The 23,570-nt window shown below is 25.8% G+C and overlaps 1 long non-coding RNA gene across 1 annotated transcript in view; it reads right to left on the reverse strand.

Annotated features, from left to right (window-relative positions):
• LOC129608302 (uncharacterized) overlaps window positions 1-23,570 on the reverse strand; it is a 184,823-nt gene that overhangs the window by 62,132 nt on the left and 99,121 nt on the right. The window lies entirely within an intron of this gene.

The following is a 23,570-nucleotide window of genomic DNA, read 5'->3' on the forward strand; positions in this document are numbered from 1 at the left end:
CAATAATTTAATTTGCAAAAAAAAATCCGAATTTAGTGGAGTCTCTTATTATGTTCATCCCAAATTAATATTGAAAACGAAAGCAATCCTTTTAATATAAAAACAAATATTTTTTTTGTTTTAAATAAACTTTCTATTTGAAGCATTCTACTACTGTGATATATAATAAATATCTTTTGGTAAGTCTCATTAATAATCAGATCTCTCATTTATTTCAACAACCCCTTAGGCTAATTACAGAGAAAATTTGAATTTCAATAAATATTAAACTAATTGTGTATAAATTATATTGATATTGAATTAAAAATTTGTATTAAAAACGAGTCTTTGTTTTATAATATTTCTGAAAGCCATATGATAATCAATTGCCATAAAAATAAAATTGCACTTCTTCTAAACACAAATCAAACTTTTAAATGGTTTCAAATTGAAATTTTAAGATTAAAATCGTATCTATTGTTATTAAGTAGTGTAATTAATGATTTAATAGAAAATAGTATAGGGGATTTACAAAAAAAAAAAATAGAAATACGAGTATTAATGCCAGTATTGATTTCTTGAATTTGATAAGAATGCGATTTGCAAACATATGAACTCGTCGCAATTCAACCATCACAGGTATTCGCTAATTCAATATTCCAATTTTCCGTTAAGCTATAAATTCCGTTCTTATTTCAATACAACGAAAATTTCCTAAAAAATTTGCACAATATCGATAGACACCCGTGTGAAAGGGTTTCATAGAGATGAAATTTTACAATCAATGAACATAGGTTACCTTTTTTTAGTTGATACATCGTAAATGATTTTATAACTGGCTTCGATTACAGGATGTTAAAAAATACGCGATTGATTCTTAAAACTTTTCACGGAAAAAATTCAACAAATTCAACACATAATTTCGAAATTCTATTAAAATAAAACTAAATTAAAAATTTTCAAACTTCACTTTTTGATATTTTTTCCAAAACTGAATATTTTTTATTTTTTTTTAGAATTAATTGTATTATTAGGATTACTTAGATTTTAAAATTTTTTGGTTTATTATAAAATGAGTATAGATTGCAAATGTTTTACTATATTTCCATGAGCTTGAACGTTGGAAGCTGCACAGGTAAGAGGTATTTAAAATTGCAGAGCTCTATAGTCTAGTTCTAGATGTGCTAAAATTTTAGATATCATAATGTAAGAACTGAAACTTTTTTAATTAAAATCATGTGATTCGAAAGCATTATAGCTGTTTAAAATGTACTCAGGAGAATTCTTGTTCTCGAAATTATACTCGAAATGTCAATAATTTAAAGGAAAAACTAAGATTTTTAATTGGCTTTCAGCTCCAGCTTCTTGATTCCTGTTGAAGTTTCCAATGCTAAAAAGCAACGTGAAAAATATCCATTACTAAAAAATGTATGTACGAATAAAATTCTAAGCAGTGCTCACATAACTTGCAGATTCACTTACATAATACCTACATACACAAATTTGTATTATTTTTAAATTGTTTCGTTAAATTTAGAAGTACAAACTAAATGTAGAAACAACATTTTCTCGAAGTTTAATAAAAAATTGTTGATTTCTTACAAAAAAAAACAATAAGCTTGTTGAATTTTTCGAATTTTCCTTTACCTTAAACGGAAATTTCTATATTTCCACCAACATAGCAAATACACCACCTCATAATCAAAGGCATTCAATTAAGAGTTTCACATTTTAATATCAAAATGTATAAGAATTAGTCATAGGACAGCCATTTTCTGCATAAAGAGTAGGTCAATTTTTTTATATTGCGGTGACGATAATTTTGTTTACGAATTTCCAAGCACAAAAACAAAATAGCAAAATTGTTTTTTTCTTTTATAACAATGTTATTAAAATACCAAAATATCTAAATTAAAATTAAAATAAACTTTCGAAAGTATTTGAAATTAATGAATTGAGTCAAAAGAAATTTTTATGTTAATGAATTATTGGAATGGGGAAGAATATTCTTGAATATTTTATTATATTGTCTCAGAATCTCTACTAGATATTTGATGGACAGGTACATGCTTAATTTAAATTAACTAGAAAACAGTTTCCACGTTTTTTTTTTGTCTATTTTTTTTGAAGTTATACGGTTTGTTTAAAAAAAATCTGATGCTTTCGTAAAAATCAAACATGTTGACAGGCGTATTTTTTTTTTTTTAGTTTAACTAAAATGGAATTCCAAGGTTCCCTTGAGAGACACATATGCACATACATATACATATATGTATTTACATGTATGTGTGGATAAGACATAAAATAAAAATCATATAATACGATGTCAACACTTGTAGCCACCATAATTAACTACAATGTTTTTGTCTTACAATAAGACACAATTAATATAAAAGGAAAAGGAGAACATGTCCGGCGGTTTTCACTTGAAGAATTACAATTTATATTGTTAATTAAATTTCTTCGAACATATTAACAATTAAAATAAAATCTTTTGGTATTTTTATATTCATAAAGAATATAAGAACGAAAATTATAAAAGCGAATGATATCACAAAATCTTGGGCGAAATTATTGCAATTTCAATTTTCGACTATTTTGTCAACCAAATATTCATTTAAAATTAATCAATTTATATTTAGTTTTTCGTTAATTGTTGGGAAACTCGATTTATTCATACGCCAGCAAATGTAACTACTTCAAATTTTAAAGGTTTGAAATTTCCGAGATTTGAGGCAACCTAAGTCACTCAACACCAAATCAAACCGATTTTTAATTTTTTGTTGTCTTAATTTAAAAGAATTTATTTTAGCAGAACTTGAATTTTTATAAAAAGCAGATGTACAAGTGCTATTCTAGTACCTTTTAAATTAATATTTTTACACTTTCCTTATTTAAGTTGTAAATGTGATTTAATTAAAACTAATTTGCAAAATTCTATTGTTTTCATTCTTTCTCTTCTTAATTACATTGATCAAAATCACATATACTAACATGTGTAGATGTACGAAAAGTCTTTTATGGTTGGTTTAGTAACAAAGTTTTTTTATTCTTAGAGAATTAAAAACACTTGGAGAAAGTGTTTTTTAATTTACGCCAACCGTTTGAAGTTAGTATTTATTAATAGTTTGCCATCAAAATTATTTTCATTATAGCTATGTTCTTAAATTAGAAATAAATTTCTAAAAACTGCGAACCACAATTAATTTTATTGAAAATTGAGAAAAATAAACCATAAATAAAGATTTTTTTGCAGATTGGAGTGCAAAATTTTGGATTTATTATACTATCTAAGAAAATAAATACATTTATATGGACATACATACATATATAAAAACATGTAAGCTTCCAGAAAATATATAAAGACAAGTTAAAAAGTTTCAGTCGGTATGAACCGATTAAATGCACCTTTCATTGTTGTATAGCAATTACTCGAACCTGTGAAACCATTCTATAGAAACTTCACGGATATGTCTGACCTATAATTGGACAAACGACTGCTAAGTTTCATGAATCTGACTTTATTATTTTTCCAAAAATTTAAAATTAGATTTTTGAGTTGTATAGCAGCTACCCGAACTTGTTAAGCAATTCCACCAAAACTTCAGCAATATATCTGATCCATAATCAGACAAAAGACTGCCACGTTTCCCGAATCTTACTTTATTATTTTTCCGAATATATACTAGTTGCTTTTAATAATTACTCTGCCATTTAATAATTACATTAACAACATTAACATTAAACATGTGTAACATTATATTTTCGCTTCTGTCACTACAAACAAATGAGTCAGATTTTTGAATAACTTTAAAATTATACTAAAAATTAATATTTAGCACTCTGTTGTGAAATAAAAAGGAAATTCGGATTGAACCAGTAGTTTGTGAAGTGACACATTTAATTTTCTCCCCCTAACATTTTTTCATTCATATACTGAAATTACCATATATTATGCAATAAATAGATACTGCATACTTTTAGGAAAAGAAGCAAAAACAAGGATTTCAATCAAAGGAAAATAATTATATTTTGTGATGAAAACACATTTAGCGTTAGTTCTTTGCTTTAATAGAAGAGTTAGCTTTCGGGAAAAGAAGCGAAACCTGAAATTTTGGTAATTTTTGCAGATGTAAGCATATAAGAAAACGGGAATAAAGGGTTTTTCAGACAAAATAAATTATTTATTAATTTCTGCAATCGGTTGAAATTTTAAGACTTTGCAGGCAGTCGAACTAGGAAGTGGGTAAATGTAAAACCTTCTAGAAAGAAGAAAAGTTACCCACGAAAGCTCATTTGTTTAAATAATCTTATCTTATGTTACTGTCTATCTTAATGGACGCACAAATTTTTGTATAAACAGACACAAGATCATATAAGCAGATACCATAATCTTTTTGTGCCAATTTTATTGAAAATATGCTAATAACGGTGAAGACTAGTTAATACCACAAAAATCTTAGATTTATTTTATAGAGTCACAGTCACATGTTTCTTGAAAAATAGAAAAATTTTATAGGAATTGTTAATGTGTAATAATGAATGTGCTAATTTCATGCTAATTTTTCATAAATTATTAAAAAAATACTAAATAAATGAAATTATGGTAACAAAATAAACATGGCGTGGTAAATAGAATATAAATGTATAGAGTTACATTAAAATTATTTTAATAAATAGTACGTATTACTGCATTTGGATATAAGTATACAGTTTGGCTTAGTAATTAATGATGCTTTAACATATACAGTCCTTCAGATTCTTTAGAATATCGAAAATGAGTAGAATTTTCGTTTAAAATTAAATGTCGAATTTCAATGTTTTCCTAGATACAGGCAGTTTAAACGATTTTATAATTTACTGCATCCACATAATTATACACGAAACTTTTTAAAACTTCAATTCATAGTTTAGTTATACCTATTACGTTGAAATATCGTAGCTCAAAAGATATTACAAAAGTACCAATTGAATTTCAAGATTTTAAAAGTTCTTTTAAGAGCTGAAAATATTATATAATCATGAAAATCATACCAGCATTTTTCAAAACACTTGCAAATTTTTGATATTCAAAATGAACAATATGATTCAACAACTGACGTGACACACAATTGACAGTGTTGTGCAATCGATGGTCACAGACATCCGTCCTCGATTATAATGAAACAATAAAAGTTTTTTACTCCACGTCTTATACATATTTAAACGTAATCACAGTATTTTTTAAGGGCTACATAAAGTTGGATTTCTCCTCAATTCGCATTACTAAGAGGTGTTTAAGACATCGGTAATTCTCTATGATAAAAATTATACAATGTAAAATAGTAAAGAGTAAAAAAAAATTACGCTGTACCTACAAAAAGCATTATTAAATTTTAACCTTCAAAAATTAATTTTATTTCATAAAATTGGCAAATTTTTTTTAAATCACGTTTCACATTAAGCCAAAAAAGCGCGCATACACATGAAAACCCGGTAAGTTCATTGTTTTTTGTATTTTATTTAAATACACTACAAAGTATCAATAAAAATAAGAATGTAAAATAAAAAGACGCTTTGAAAAATATAAGCGTTTATCCGCTTTTTTTAGAAACAATTTGCAAGTACTTATTTCTTTAGATTGCCATTTTTATTAAAATAGTCGCGTTCAAGTCTCAAGTTTTATACTCTTCGTTAGAGATAGAAATATTTACATGTACATGTACATGTGTATGTATGTGTTGGAAAGAAAAAATCATCGAACTCTCAAAAAATCGAAACAGATTTTTTTTTTTGAATACTCAAAGAAATACAAAAGGAATTTTTAAACCACACACTTTTGAAACAACACAAATACGTTCATACAACTTTGTATTCGATATTTTCCATTCGATATTTTTATGTTCGAACAATGTAGATGCATATGTATGTATTTACGTATATGAGTGGCTAATGTACATTGGAAAAAAAATGGTTTGCGCAAAATTATATGCTTCGGCAAACAAAATAAAATAGTGATAGCGCACATGTGTTAGTGGTATCGTTTTTAAATGGTTAAGTTATGCAAAATACTTTTAAAAAAAATCACGCTTGACCTTGAACGTGGTCGTAGTCTTTGAAAAATGTCGAGACTCAAATTGATTTTTTTTTATTTTCTTAATTTGCTTTTTCCTTCTCTGTTTTCTGTTATTTTTTTTTTGGACAATCTGCTAGTTTCATACTTTTGTGAAGAAGATAATTATTATATTCTATCTTACAAGTGCTAGCGCAAATTTGTGATTCGAAAATTGATGATTCGATTATTAGGTATGTATACTAAAATTTCATGCAACGTAATGAACCGAAACTCTTTAAACATTTTAAATCGGATAAAGTTTTTCGGAAACCGAACGAACGTATGTCCAAAGAGTATTGTTAATTTGCTTTAACGTTGAAAACGTTAAAATATAATGTGCTATAGACATACATAAGTATATCATCAGCGTTGAATTCTGAACCGATTTAACTGTCTGTTTGTCAGTTCGTTAAAACTAATTGAGCTAAACTCTAATGATTTATAAAAGTAAGTAAGTGCTGGAATCCTCTTTTAACTGGATGTAATCAAGGTAATTGATAGCTGTCCTACAACTTCTAAAGTTATTTGGGTATATCTAAAAAATTGTTAAAGCTCTAACATCAAAATTTCGAACAAGCATTAAATATAATATTAGGGCTAATATTTTGTCATTTAAATTTCTTGATTCCTTCTGATAGTTACAAAATAAATTCAATAACTGTTTGGTGATATCTTAAAAACTGCTAAAATTTTGCATAAATTAATAATACGGCAACTTTAACGTTGCGAACGTATTATAAATCCGTCAACAAAATAAAGAATTCTTACGTTTAGATTCAAATTGATTTTATGAAAGATTTAAGTGAATGAACTAACTTCATCTACACGTTTTCTCCACTTTGAATTTGATATATGTTTGTACTTCCAAGACTGGTAAAGAAAAATTTTCACATTATTAACTCAAGAGCATTTTTTGATACACTTCAGTTATAGAAAAGAAACAAAACAGATTTCAAATTCTTAAATGCTTAAATTTGTATCTTTCTACAATTTTCTAATGAACTTAGCAATATTTAATTACGAATTATATTGTGAAATACTTTGAAAGAATTGGAGTTCTTCAAATCATGAAACTCATATTTATTTTGGAAACGGTTTGCTTTTTATTTATGAAAACAGTAAAAACCTTCAATTTCAAAATATTCACTATTTGATAAATTTTTATGCCTTACCATACGACACGACTTCGAACCTTATTTAACCCTAAAAGTTAAAATTAAATTAGGAGGTTAATAGCTAACAAAGTATTCAAATATTAACCAAACCAAAAATAAATTTAGCAAATTTTCAAAAACAGCAATATCAGATAGCAATATTAGGACACAGACAGACATGTAATTTTTAGTTTTGCAACTGCTTATTTGTATTCTATTCGTTTATATACTCAAGCTTGCAATCATGCCACTGTGTGATCGCATCCAATTAAGCAATCAAACAGTTTGTAATTTTTTAAAAAAACTGATTGTAATCTCTTGCTAAAGTACTCGATTTGAATTGATGTCATAATTTAGTTGCGCAGATGTCGGCGCATCGATATTACAATCAAGCATTAATTGTAAAACTACAAATTACATGTCTGCCTGAGCCTTTTGAAAAGTGTAAATTTAAATTCTCGAATATCTCTGATATTAATTCAATATTATTTTATCGGATTGCCCAAAAAAGTTTGAATACCTACATATATCATATTTATAACAAATATTATATACATAAGTATACATAATATATTTAAATAAATATTTTTTAAGATTTTGTGACTTGTTGAAGAATCAAATATGTGAAACAGGAAAACCGGTTTAATAACTTTATTTTTGTTTGTCTTATTTTCGTTTTCTTTTTATTTTCTTATTCATTAACTTGACTGTATGATATAATTGACAAGTTTTTACAGTGCTGCGAAATAAAAAAAAACTATTATGTAGATGTTTTGCATTTAAGTAACATACACATACACCAATAATTAAAAACATATACACATATCAAAATATTGTGCATGTAAAGATCTTCATTGCGAAGCTTAAACCGCGACATTTATTTTACGTTCTCATTTTTCAAGCCTATTTCTGGTTTTTTCAAGCCGATAAAGCCTTGGCAGACAGTTTGTTTTACATAAATATTAAGTAAATCTTAAAATTCAATTTATTTTTTTAGCTAGAATATAAATTTAGAAAAATTTTTGTATTTGTATCTTTTTTAAGAAATTCAATAATAAAGTTGGTATGCTATTGTTAGTCATTTCTTTGTTGTTTCAATGCTATCACCTGCATAACTTGGTATAATTTTTGAGATTTAAATAAAATAATTGCAAAAAAGAATTATAACTAAAAAACAACTACTCGTTCAAAGCACATAATTGAATAAAATCGCAACTAAAAACTACAAAGTTCTTAATAATACGCTAGGACGCTAGGTGATTAATTATCAAATTCAATAATAATAATTTTTTCAATAAGTTTTTATTTTAATGATGTTAATTTTTATGTGTATGTATGTATGTGCCTACATGTACCAATAGAAAAGCCATAAAAAAACCAAAATTGAATGAAGCGAAAGATGCGTAACGCGAATTTTTTGTTTCAAACAAATTTAAAATTAATTGTGTAAGTTTTTTTTCAACATGTTCACCTTTATAAAAAAAAAGCAACAACAATAATATCGTCAAATGATGACTATTTTCCTCATTAGCAAAAAAAAAATGGTTTCCCACTTAAATTTTGTTTAGTTTTGATGTGAGTTCAATCTCAGATTACGCCGTAACATCTGAATAATAGTTTGAAAAAATCATAATTAGAGAAGTTTTTTTTAGAAATCTCTCGGATTAATGTTAAATGTTTAATTTCTTTGTTTGAACAAATATCAAAATATATGTATGTGCACATACATACATATGTACATATGTAGATATGTATCCAAAATCCTTGAAAGTTCTAATTATAAAAATGTTCATCAAAAAATTGTTGAGAGTCTTTAAATGTTACTTATGCTGTTTAACCTTGAACTCATAGATTAAAATTATTAAGTGCTTATTGTTATTGGTGTGTATAGACGCTATATCGATTATCATTATTTATATAAGTACATACATACATTATGTCAGTATGTGCATACATATATTTAATTTTATTATATATTCGAATATAATATTGGAAGTTTCTATTTTTAGAACGATGATATAGAAGAAATAAATTATTGGATGGAAATAAATACATATGTAAATTGGTACATACAGAAGTAAAATAAAGCATACTCGTATACCTACATAAGTATGTAAATATTATACAAAAGTGAAATATGTATGTATACAAATGTAAGAATGCGAATGAACTGTCCACAAATAAAATTTATTTTTAGTTATTATAAAATAATTAAAAGCAATTAATTTACAATTTAGATTTTTATTAAGTAAAAGTATGTATGCATGTAGGTATTTTCAAAATGAATCACTATCATATTTTTATTTATAAATATATGCATGTAATTATAATTACTAATTATTAGTCTTTACATTTGTCATCTAATCACATAACGAGGCCTACAAGAATTTTATGAATTCAAATTATTTCTAAATTAGGAGTGTTATAAAATTTCAGTATTTTATTGTGGTGTTTAAGTTTCTATTATATTATCTGGAAAGTGGTACTATTGACAAGACGAGACTTTTAGAATACAACTACATATTTTAGGTGGACTTCAACTTTAAGCTTAGTGTTTAATTTTATCCCTTTTCGGTTTCTTAAATGTATCATATAAAAACTAAATATACATACATATTCAGGTAGTCATATCGCATGTAAGTATCGCATTTAGTGATACCACCACGTTCAAGTCCTATTCTAGTAGATTATGTGATAGTTTCAATGGTGTTAACTTTGCCTTGATGACCTACATCAAAATCATACCGTGAGCTATCTCATGTAAGTGTTTTCATAATCAATTTTTATCACCTCAATATTTGCAATCGATAGGCTATCATCCCAACTTTTTTGTTTAAATTTACTTATAAATAAATGGAGAAATAGACGAAATTATCAAAGTTTTATAGGTAAATTAATTTTACACAAAAAATTTTACTATTTTAATTTTTAAATTGATAATTGGGACTTTTGAATTTTAGAGTACAAAAAAAAAATAACAAACTCGAAGCAATTGAGCTTCTAATAACATTAATAGGACACTATTCGAGGATTACCAAATGTTTTCCGGGATTATTCAAATAAATATTGGCAAGCTGCTTTCAAGCTTTTCAAATAAATTTGTAGAACCTTTGTATTCTAAAATAATTTAGAAATTCCAAAAATTTACGTTTTTCTTTAATGGGGGATTTAAACTGCTTCTGATTTGTTGCCTCCCTACATCAAAATTTATTACTTTTGTTCTAGCTTCAAGAACGCAAAGTAAAATTTTCGCCCTAGTTTTTAAAATCACATGTTTCTGGTTTCATAATTATTTAAAGCATTACAAATTAACATCATATTCCCTAGAATGCTTTTGTATTATCAAAGCAGCACTTAAATTCTGTTACACTTTTTAAAAGGATAAAAATTATTTATCAAATTAAAGAAAAAGAGAAATGTTTATACACTTTTATCTTTTAATTGTTGAGAATTTTTCCAACTAATCACAAGTCGCTTGATTATTAATAATAAGCTGTTTAAATTAATATTTTTATTAAAAAAAAAAAAACAAAAACAAAAACCGTGTAATTTTCTTTATAAATCATTTTTTATATTCCTACATAAACATTTAATTGAATTCAAAGCAAAAAGAGAAAAAATAAAAAAAAAAAGAGTGAACAGAGACTAATATAAAGGAACAACACTATTAATAATTTGTCAAAGAAAAGTGCCGACATCATCATTAAACTTAAGCGAATTATAAAACAAGAAATGTAATTAAAAATTTTCATTTTGATGCTCTCTACTTTAATTAACAAAATAAAAAATTAAAAATTACACATTTCACAAGCTTTTTCATGATTTTAAATTTTTTTAATAAAAATTTTTAAAAAATGCTTTAAAAATTACAGTCTGTAAATTTCAAAGGGAATTCAAGGCCATTTGTTTGAACTCGGTCTATGCTATAAAATAGAAAATTCAAGTAAAAAACTACAAAATATGAAAGTTATTTTGTGGGATACTAGTTTCTTACTAAAAACATATTATGTGCTTATCTAGGAATATTTAGATTTCTTTTCAGATTTTAGTAGCAAAGTAAGTTTCGAAATTGAAATAGGAACCCACCTTTCATGAAGTTTATTAAAACATTTTCTGCAAAACTTTGGCTTAAGTACAATGAGTCATGTAGCCAATTTTCAAATAGGTATGCTACTGAAAAGAGTTTCTCAAAAACGCTTAAATTTTTTTACAAATTTTTACAATTGTTCAAGCAGTATTTATTGTGATTTTCACGCACTTTTCAATTGTATGCATGACTAGATTTTTAGCACTTTTCCAAAAAAAATTTTGAAAAAAGTGCTTATTATTTTCACTTTGTCCGTCCGTCCGCCCGTGGACACTTTTTTTGTTTGCAAAACTTCTACACTCTTGAAGATAGAAAGCTGAAATTTCATACGTACATAGATCTTCACTAGAAACTTATTTCCGTAGAACAAAATTTTTACCTATCTCCCCCCCTCTAGAAGTTATACCCCCCAAAACCCTAAAAATGGCTTTTTTAAATATTTGTTGCAATGAAACCATAAGCATTTTTGAAATTTTGCAAACGTAGAAAGTCAGTGGCTTGCTTTCCCTAGCGCGGTATACTATAGTTAAACTTTAGAAAAGCAAAATGGCCGTTAAAATTTACCGTTATCTAAAGTCCTTTTTTTCCAAATTTTTGATGTCGTTTTTCTTCACCCCATACTGTAGAACTTTGAAATTTTAGGAGCTTTTAGACATTAACAAATAGTTCATTTCGTTAGAAGAAAATTTTTTCCCATCTCCACCCCCTCTCAAGTTATCGCCTCTTGAATTTCGTAAAATTTGAATTTTTAACACCTTATATTATACAAATTTTTATAAACGCAAAAAGCTAACGGTAAATTCCATGACATTAAAAAATATAATTATTTTTCTTAACTCACACAATTAACTTAATTTTTGCTTTATTTCAAAAACTGCATGTATGCATCATCCTAAATATATGCAATCTTAGAAATAGTTTCGTATATGAATGAAAATAATTTTAATAGATACACATAGACTGTATTTAAAAACAGAATTTTCACTTGTTGAAGGGAAAAGTGCTGCAATACAAACCATTGGTTTGACCCAACTTTATTTTATGTATGGACTGTTCACTTTCATAAAAGTTTTTAAGTTGTTCCCATTACAGTAGTCAAATTACATTAAATTGAAATGTCACTAATCGCGCAGTAAAAATAAACATACGTGCGAAACTTTACGAATCTTATCATTTTTTATTCTCAAAGCAGCAATTCAAAAATAAACGTGCACGTCATATATTTCGACTATATCGTCTTAAAATTCATTTCGGAGCAAAAATGTGCATACTTTATTCTGTCACATGTGTTTCCTTTTTGGTTTCACATAAATGTCGTGACAAATCGAATTATCAATACCCGCTATTGATACAAAGCCGCGTACAAAATTTAAATTGTTAATATTAATTTTAAACAACAACAATCACAGCATGAGTTAGGAACATTTGTTTACTGCAAATTATAATATGTATAAATAAAATAAATTTTATTTCTATATGAACAAATCACTCAGAATCTGAATGCGGAAACCATTCTCCTACATGGATAATTTCATTTGCATTGAATTTTTTTTTTAATATTTTCAATTTAAAGTTTTGTAGGCTTGAAATATTAGTGAGTTGCTTCGAATATTGATACGCTTAAGTTTAAAATTTTATACAGTAACCAAACCAAGATTATATTTCTTATTTCCATTTCAATATTCTTTATCATTGGAACACTAAATACAAACAAATTATAATTTCATTTAATATTGTTATATGCCATTCTGATTTTTTTACCACATAAGAAAAGGAAGTTTTTCGTTAAATTTTCTTGTACTCAAAAGACAAAATGCAAATTTTCTTTTAAGTTTAGTATACAACTAACTTAAATATTCATTCACATGTCATTATCTTTTAAAGTTTTTTCTACATACTTTTGTACATACAATTATGTTGAACTTTATATTTGAATAATTTAAATTCTTTCATACACGCATTCTCATACATACACATGATATGCAATGAACCTATATACATAACAATAATAATATTTTAAAATCTTTTACTGAATTTAATTATTTTTACATAAATTATATATATACACATATTTTTATTGTAGAAACTTTTTAATTTAAGTTCTTAATTAAATTCAATTAAAATAAATACAAAATAGTTTTTTTTTAACATTTTAATTTTCATGTCATATTGTTAGAATCTCATGAGAACTAAGACATATTTTTCTTTTACTTGTTGAGCCATTAGATTATAGAGTGAATCGCTAAATTTATTATAAATAATAAATATATAAGATATTTAATATAAATTTAATTTAATGTTAATAAACGAATTTATTCGCACCGTAAGAAAAATGCCGACGGGACTTAAAATTTTTAAAGTTTTAAACAAAGGGAAAAATAGGTACCATTTACATCTACTGTTTTTGTAATACGCAATATTTTAATGATAAAATAAAGATTCATCTATGGTACACTAAAATGTCGAAAACCATTGTTGGAAAAACATACACACATTTACCACAGAATTTTCCGACCTCAAAACACTTTTTGATACATAGTTGTTCTGAGAAAAGAAATTTTAATATTTTAACAATAATTATCACAACGGGTTTACTTGGCCTAAGTGTATTCTCGGATAGCCGCGTCAACTATTAAGCATATTTGTCAAATAAGCATATTTTAAGACAATTATTTTAACCAAATGTAACAATATTTCGAACCAATTTTTTAAATGCTACAAACGCATCTAATGAGAAATGGTTATTGAAAAAATTGTGCTAAAAATTTCAGAGTGTTAGTGATATACATTAGGTGTTTAATGAAATTGGATTAAATTTTTAAAATCACTAAGGTATTTTTTGGAATGCAAGGCTTATCATTTCTTTTCTTCGTTGTCACTGTTTTATTTAATGCGAATTTTACTCATATAATTAGAAGTGCTTTTGAGTCCAACAAATGGAGTTGTCCTTATATAGCAAACATTTTTTTTTACAATTACTGTGTTTTATTTTTAAATTTTTTTCATAACTTCAAGGTTTTTCGTATTTTACGTTTTTCTAATTTTCTCTTTTAAATTTTATTAATTTTTTTAAAATTAAATATCTTTTATTTTTTATGTATACATAGAAAATTTGGTTTATAACACAATTCTAAATAAATTTGAAATTTCATCATGAACAAAAAAAATAATTTCATTGAAAAATTTTCACCTGCATTAAACCTGCAATCTACTATATATACATATGTATATATAAATTTTTTACACATATGTATATGCACTAATAAATATTTAGTTAAAAATTCTGAAAAAATAGAGAAGCAAAAATAATGCATTTTAATTACGATAATCAGGTTACACCAATAATTAATTAAGATAATTACATATGTATGTATGTACATATATCTTGTACAAATAATTGTTATAGTTATATATACGCTGTCAAAGATATACATATTATGTATACTTGTCTTGGCTTAAATAAAAGTATGTAATCAGGTATTTGCAAATATATGGATGGAATACATGAAAAACTGTTATCCGCGGGAATTAAATATAATTTTTATATAGGAGGCTATTTTGTTAACAAAAATAGTGTATAACAAGAAAAACGTTTCAGTCGGTATAAACCGATTGAATTATACCCTGCACCTTTCGTTATTGTGTAGCAATTACTCGAAGCTCTGAAATCATTCTATAGAAACTTCTCAGACATGTCTGACCTATAATTGGACATCCGACTGCCAAGTTTCATGAATCTGACCTTATAATTTTTCCAAATATTTAAAATTAGCTTTTGGAGTTGTATGGTAAGTACCTGAACCTGCCAAGCAATTCCATCAAAACTTCACAAATATATCTGATCTATAATCGGACACACAACTGCCAAGTTTCATGTATCTGACTTTATTATTTTTCCAAATATGTAAAATAAGCTTTTGGAGTTGTATGGCAAGTACCTGAACCTGTCAAGTAATTCCATCAAAACTTCACAAATATATTTGATCTATAATCGGACACACAACTGCCAAGTTTCATGAATCTGACTTTATTATTTTTCCAAATATTAAGAATAAGCTTTTAGACTTGCATGGGAGCTACTCGAACCTGTCAAGCAATCGCACCAAAACTTTAGAAATATGTCTGACCTATAATTGGACACACGACTGCCAAGTCTCATGAATTTGACTTTATTATTTTTCCAAATATTTAAAATAAGCTTTTAGACTTGTATGGGAGCTACTCGAACCTGTCAAGCAATTCCACCAAAACTTCAGAAATATATTTGAGCCATAATTGGACAAATGACTGCCAAGTTTCATGAATCTGACTTTATTATTTTGCCGAATATAAAAAATTTGCTATTGGAGTTGTATGGCAGCCACCCGAACCGGTGCAGCTATCCCATTATAATTTTTAGAGCATGTGTAGAATATAATTGGACACATGTATACAAAATTTTATATTTATAGCTTTATTAGTTTTTGAAATATTTAAAATAAACTCTTGGAGTTGTATGGCAGCTACCCGAACCCGTTGTCCGACTTAGTCCAATAACAATAGGGTTCGTCCTTGGCACAAAAGAAAAAACTTGTGAAAGTTTGGTGTCGATTGCATTATTCGTTTTTGAGTTATCGTGCGATCGGACGGACGGACGGACGGACGGACGGACGGACATGTCTAAATCGACGCAGAATTTTACGCTGAGCAAGAATATATATATATGTCCATACCGCAGATGACTCCTTCAAGTAGTTACAAACTCCATACCAAAGTTAATATACCCTTCACGAAGTGCAGGGTATAAAAATGTAATTTCATGATGACAGCACGTACTAGTTTACAACACAAACATTAAAATTAAAATAGAAAAAAATTAAATTTATTTAAAAACTATTTTTAAATAAACACATTTTTGGTTCTATTTAATGAAAATTAATTTGATCAAATGCACAAACATAAAATTTTTGCGTACTACCTAACGTGTAATTTCCATCGGTAATGTCAGATTTTCTATTATGTACATACATAGCTCTAAGTTAATTGGGGTCAATTATTGGAGATGTCAAGCGGACCGACAGTACATTGGGAAAATTACATTGTAAGCTCGATATTTTGAACATAAGTCAAGTTGGTTTTTTCTGAAAATTATTTCATTGCTGTTCCTGTTTTGTTTGCCGGCTATAAACTGTATCAAACTACTTAAAAAAGAGGGTTAACAAATACTTTTATATAACAATTTGCAACAAAATTTGATTTTCCAAAACTTTTTTCTAGCATTACCAAGCTTCCAACAGGAAAAATATTTGATTTTTCTGCTTATCAGTAAAAAAAAAAAATTTAATAAATTAAAACCTATTTCAATTTGTATGTACGACTCCTAAATATATTTAGAATTTCATCATAATATCGCGTTTACACCGCAACATAATTAAAAAAAATAAAAAAAAAATCTACACTGCTTTCTTTGCTTGCACATAATAATTTATCGAATAAATCTATTTAAGTAAATTTTTTGTTCCATGGTTTGCTAACTGTTTCATAGAGCATGAATGGAAAATAATATATGTATATATATATATATTCACATATATATACTCGGGTACATAATCTATATGTATGTACAAAGCATTTGTGAAAAAAAAATGCAAAAAATAGTTGAAACATATGGAAAACTTAGCGTTAAAAAATGTGAGATAAAAAATTTTTTTTTGCATTATAAAAGCAGCTGTTTACACAGGGAACTGGAATTTTGTTACACAAATTGTTAAATAAATTAACTGATCACAAAACTACAGTTGTTTTTCATTTTCTTTTTTTTGTATTCTGTTTGTTAGACTTTATTTAGCTCGATTTCATACGGAATAGCTACAAGTATAAAAAAAAACTTTTAATAAGTCAACATATTTAATTTTAGTTTTAACTATACATTTATTTTTAGATACTGCAGTAAAAAAATTTAGATCTTCATAACGCTATACAAAGTGTTAATTAATGAGCTAAAAAGAGTAATGAAAATTAAGTTGAAAGCAACATATTTTCGGAACTTGAAGGTCAACTCACAATAACAAGAAAATGTGTTAGCGAAAAAGATTGCAAAATAATTTGTAAAATTCAAAAAGTAAAATATTTCTGTGGCGTGACACAGTCACCGATTTTAGAAAAAAAAAAGGTTCTTATTCACATATTTTAACTAATTAGTTAAATGGACCAATATTTCATAGTGTTGTGATTCTCGCAAGATAACAGTATTGGAAATATGGCGTTAGTTACAGTTATATGTAAAAAATAAGTAATAACAATGGTATTCAACACCTTGTTGCAAATATGATCAATTATTTTTTAGAAATTCCAATAGAATGACACCAAAACTGATTTTATTTTTTTTGTCAATTAAAAATGCAATTGTATAACTTGTACTTAAGAAAATTAAAAATATAAGAGAAAAATTCTTTCATATTAATTATCGGATCTAAACTAAAGGAGGTTCCCATCATTATTTCACTTAAATGTTTTTTACTGTCTTGCATTTGAGTAGGTGCCACAATTATAATTGCATACATTATGCATTGCTTTATTGCTATATTTTAACAATTTCTCCAATATACGCAATGTATTGCAATTTATGAAATTAAACATTTTTATCATTAGTTCTAGAAAATTTTCCGATGAACTTGAAAATAAAAAAAAAAAAAATTTAATTTTGAATTTTAAATATCCGGTTTCAAAAAAAAATACAATACATTTTCAATAAATTTTATATACGAAAAAAAAAAACAAAAAAAAAAATAATAATGAAACAAAACAATTATTGGCACAACCAATAATAAAATTTTTCATTTGTTGACATGCCAATTATTTTGCGGTTTATTTAAATTTAGAATCTATAAATTTTTAAATAAAATAAATTGTTATTTAAATTAACCAGACCCAATGTTGAAATTTTTGTTAAAAAAAAAGAACTTAGAAAAAAGAGCAGAAAAGAATCATCTACTTGTTGACAATGTTAATGTAAGCGATGATAACAATATGTTTTGGGGGTTGGTATGCAAAAAAAAAATTCAGTTAAAAATTGCATTGCTCTAACAATGTTACAAGAATATTTTACTCAAATTTTTAGTTTTGCAACCCGGATAGTATAAAAATTATGTTGTTGTTTTTTATGTAGGAAAATTTAAATTTGTAGACGCACACGCCGCACAAGGGTATGCAAAAATTTTTCAAATTATTTTAGTTTAATTTCATTTAACAAAAAAAAATGATTATTGATTTGTTTTTGATTGACTTATTGGCGGATATTATTGGCAATATTTTAACAAACAAGCAATAATATTTATTAAACATTTTGTGGTATCCTTAACTGCTACATTTTGATCTTAACTAATAAAAGCTACTTAATCAGAAAAAATATTTTTAAAAATTACCCAAAACTTATGGTATAGTAAAAGTACCTATTATTAATATTGTTTGTTCAGTTGCTTGTAATTTCAATCACACTTTTATTAGGACTAATATGGCATTGCAAGAACACTTTATTGCGTATTGAAAATGCATAGCGTGTGCCTATACTCACACTTTTTATACTTTTTTTTACCCAAAAATTTGTATAGCAAATTGTTTATTTATTTCAACCACTTTCAAAAATTGTCTTAAGTACATATTTTTGGTAACACAATAAAAATTTAAAATATGTTTTTATTTAATTGGAATTTCATTAGGAAAATTATTTTCCATTTTAAGGTATTAGCTTTTATGATTATTTATGATAAATAATTTATATTTGTAAATAAGAAAAAAATTGCTTTAAAAGAATAAAAATATTTTGATTCTAAAACATGAATTACATTCTAGTTGTTCTGTTCTAAAAGCGTTCTACTTATAAAAATTTTGCAAGTATATTGCAAAATTATTCATAAAATGAAACATCAAAAAGAATAATAAATTTCTACATTTCTGCAGAATATGCATATGAACAAAATAAGTATCTAAACAGGATCTAAGAGTGCAAAAAATGAAACTATAATAAGTGTGGTGGAAAATTGAGGAGTTTCAAAAAGCACTTTATAAGAAACAATACTCCTTACTCAGAAACAATTGGAATTAAAGATCAAATTTAGACAATACTTTTTTGAGATACAAAATTTTACTTCCATACCTTAGGACTGTACCAAATATGAACGCTAAGGACGATGTTCTTTTGAACCCACCTACTATTTGAATCATATAATTTATTTTATTACCACAACAAAACTGTTGCATGAGATCTATCAAATATAAAATATGTAATGTTTTATGTACAAAAATTAAAATATTACCTTAAGGTATTACTTTTTCTTTAATATTAAAATTCTTTATTACTAATGGTATTTATTTTAATTACTAAATACCATTAGTAATTCTTTATTACTTATGGTATTTATTTTAAATACAGACAATTTTCTTATTCTTAATATACTAAACGTCTTTCTCATAAAATGCAATACATTATTCTGGATTTCAAATTTTTTACAGAATATTTTACTTTAAAATATTTTGTAAATATAAATTTCTAATTACAATATTGCAAATTGCACAAACTGGCAGCTGAGGGAAAATTGAATTTGATCTTTCACAAGTCCAGATAAACTCGATGCAGCTGGCGTCTAACTTGTTATTCTAAAGAAATTCCTTGACGAAATAGGTATATATTAAATATAACATTTAGCCGAAAATGTTTGGACTAGCAGTCAGTTCAAATGATCATGGGGATCAGTACTTTCGAGTAACTAACATAATGTAATATTTCGGATACTATAATTAATAATACGAATAAGAAATTAAAATTTCACGATATCAAATATTTTCTGGTTAAGACGGCAACAGATAGGCAAACGAAATTCAAAAAGAAGTACATTTGTTGAACATGCAATTTTTTAAATTTTTTGTTTTCTTTTTGCAAGAAACTATTGTCATGTGCCAAATTGAAATCATTATAATGTTAGAATTCACCTGAGAATTGCTTCAAAATGTTGTATTTCAATTCTTTGTAAAATAATTTTATACTAAAAATTACAATAACATTTACATATCTACAAAACATACCAGATGTATAAATAATATTTTTTCTTTTTCATATTTTTTCACATTATTCTATTTAAAAATATTTTATTTTATTGGCTTTATGGCACATTATAATACGTACATAATATGTACATATGCGAAATGTATGCAATATGAAAACAAAATTGTTGAAGTGTTTATATTTTAGATAATAAGGGAAAAATAATGGCTAGATAAACAAGGAACAATCACACACATATGTAAATATTATGTATATAATTTATTTATTTTTTAGCAACAATAACTTGTGCATACATACATAAAAAATATGACATTAAAAATTTTATGCCTATTAAAAATATTCTAAGTAAAGTAAAACTGAGGAACATTAGTGATTCTAGCCCTAGAAATGATTTTTACATGTAATTGCATTTCTGTTTTTCAAAATTATGTTTAATGCAAAAAAAAATTAACATAACAAGGTAGGGTGGATGCGTTTTGAATGACCGTAAAGAACATCATAATTATTTTATAAATTTTACTAAAAATAAAGAGAAAAAATTTAGTAAAATAGTTTGAATAGAGAGGCATGTAAAATACACTCCGCGAACACAGAAGAAAATGCTTCAAATATTTGAAGCTCAGTATACAACAATAACACGATTCGATTTTTATATGCGATTCAATTAAATTTGCATTAATAAAAACATATTGAAAACTTCGGGGGTTTATGCCGAATATTTTAAATCATAAATAAGAAATTTCTTTCTTATAATTAATTCAGCAATAATTAATAGTTTCATACTAACAAATATCAATATAAAATACAGAGCACAACGAACATTTTTTTTCGACATTAAAAATTTATTGGGATGCCTAAAACTGGTATTCATTATTTTATATATATATATATATACAGATATTTTAAATTGTTAACTCATTAAACTTGCTGTTATAAACCTTATTACCGCATAAAAATTTAGAATACCAGGGGCCTTAATATGTAATTTGATTTTCGTTGAACCTAACCTCTTGTTTTCGTATTTAATTTTCCCAAAGTAATTTTTAAATTTCTTAGCATAAACCTAAACTTGTATTACCTACAACATTCTTTTAAATTTTCTTCTACAGATTTAATGAAACATTCAAAGTGTGGTAGTTAAAGTTTCGCAGTTTTTGCAAATCTCATAATTTTTTGCCATATAAATAATTTGAATTTAAGTAATTCACAATTTTAACACAATACTGCATACATATTTGCAATTTATGAAATTATAAAATTTGAAATTTATAAAAGTATAAGAATTCAATCGATAAATTTTGCAAAATGTCCTTCATTTTTACCAAACAATATCATAACGTACAATATTCGAACTTTTGATGTTCACCATTAAAAATTCTTATTTATCTAAAATGATTTCAACATGCTATACTTTTAAGGTTTTACTTTTAGTTTTTAAGTAATGTATGAATGTATGCATACATATATATATATATAATTTTATAGAAAAAGGATGTTAAGAAATATTTGCCCGTGTTTTATGGTAATAAATTTTCATGCATGTTTCTTTATTCAGACTTTAAATACGTACATGTAATGTACACATTCCAAAAATATGTCATTTTTATATATTTATGTTTACGTATATATAAATATTTCTATACAAACAAACTTATCTTCTAAAATAAAAAGACAGAAAATATAAAAATCTGTTATCCTTTTACCTTTTCTTTTAGTAATTTTTTTTTTGTTTGTGATATTTGTATTCTTATATTTTGCTTTTACAAGAAAGTAAGGTAATATTCCTTTAAAAAAGAATTTCTAGCATTGTCATTGTTATATTCATCTCGAAAAAAAAATTTACAAAATATACAGTTTGTTCTGAGAACACAGGGTGTTCTCTTCAATTATTAACGAGATTAACTGGTCAATCGTGTAGAACATGCAAAGGGACATTGTTATGCTGTTCAATTTCAATAAATTTTTCAAACTCTTACTTGTGTAAAATAATCAGTGAAACGTGAATAATCATCAATTATATTTGATTTTAAAGAGTAGATGAAATCTTTATTTGCTTAATTAAAAAAGCGTAATTTGTAAGGTTCTAAATGGTTGCTACAGATGAGCAATCTAGTAGTCATAGTAATTACTTATTGTTGAATAATGTTATGTCACGTAACGAGTTTCCAGAAAGTAGATGACATCATTAGAGTACCGTATAAGATATGTGAGATGTAAGCGGTAATTAAAATGAGAAAAAAATATTGCGTAGACCGTTTTATTTTAAAGAGAATATCCAAACAAATGAAAGTTTATTTCGGTATATGCTAATGGCAAAAAAAAAAAACACAACTCAAACCATAGCATTGAAAAAATTATTTCTTTTTCAAATCCAAGTTAATAATTTATGTAACAAGTGCACACTTTCAACTATAAATAGCATTAGAAAATGAGAGTTTATTGCCCTAAAACTAAAAATATAAGATTAAAACTTGTAGTGTAACTCTAAAAATTCTGAAATATTATAGTGCGTCTATTTAAAAATGTAAGCTTAATATTCTATAATGTAAGTACTTTAGCTTAATACTGAAATAAGTAATTTGTCAAGATTGCATTACTTTGCCTCCAATGTTTAAGGAGGCAAATGTTCTGAGAATACTTCGATTTTATTACTTGATGTCATATTATTTCTGTTAGAAAAGAAAGTACTCATTCTACATTCTGCTCAATTTTCAGATTTTGAATTCGGTTTTTAATTAAAATCTGAATTTAGTATTGTTTCAGTATCGGACGTTTTCAAATACAATTTATATTTGACACCGTATTCTTAAGATTCGTATAGTCTTTAAGATATTCACATACATACTGTATAAAATGTTAATATATTTTATTTCCTAATTATTATACAAACAGCCTGTACATGTGTACACATATATCATTGTCCTTTAATTTTTAGACTCCTTTTCTTTCATTTATTTATTTATACATTTCACCTTTATTCCAAATGAATTTAAGAGGAAAACATGAAAAAGTTAAAAAAGAAAAAAAAAAACAAAAAGCAAATAAAACAAATAAAGAAACACAAAAGTATAAAAAAAGGATAATAGTAAAAGCAAACATAACATAAAATATGAAAAAGGAAAAAGAAATTTATTTTAACAAAGAAGGACATGCATATCACGCATCATAGAATAATAACCTGAACAGCAAAAATAAAAATATGAAAGATTATATATT

The sequence above is a fragment of the Condylostylus longicornis genome, unplaced genomic scaffold (genome assembly GCF_029603195.1).
Source record: "Condylostylus longicornis isolate FDR11 unplaced genomic scaffold, ASM2960319v2 ptg000004l, whole genome shotgun sequence".
In the NCBI taxonomy this organism is placed as follows: domain Eukaryota; kingdom Metazoa; phylum Arthropoda; class Insecta; order Diptera; family Dolichopodidae; genus Condylostylus; species Condylostylus longicornis.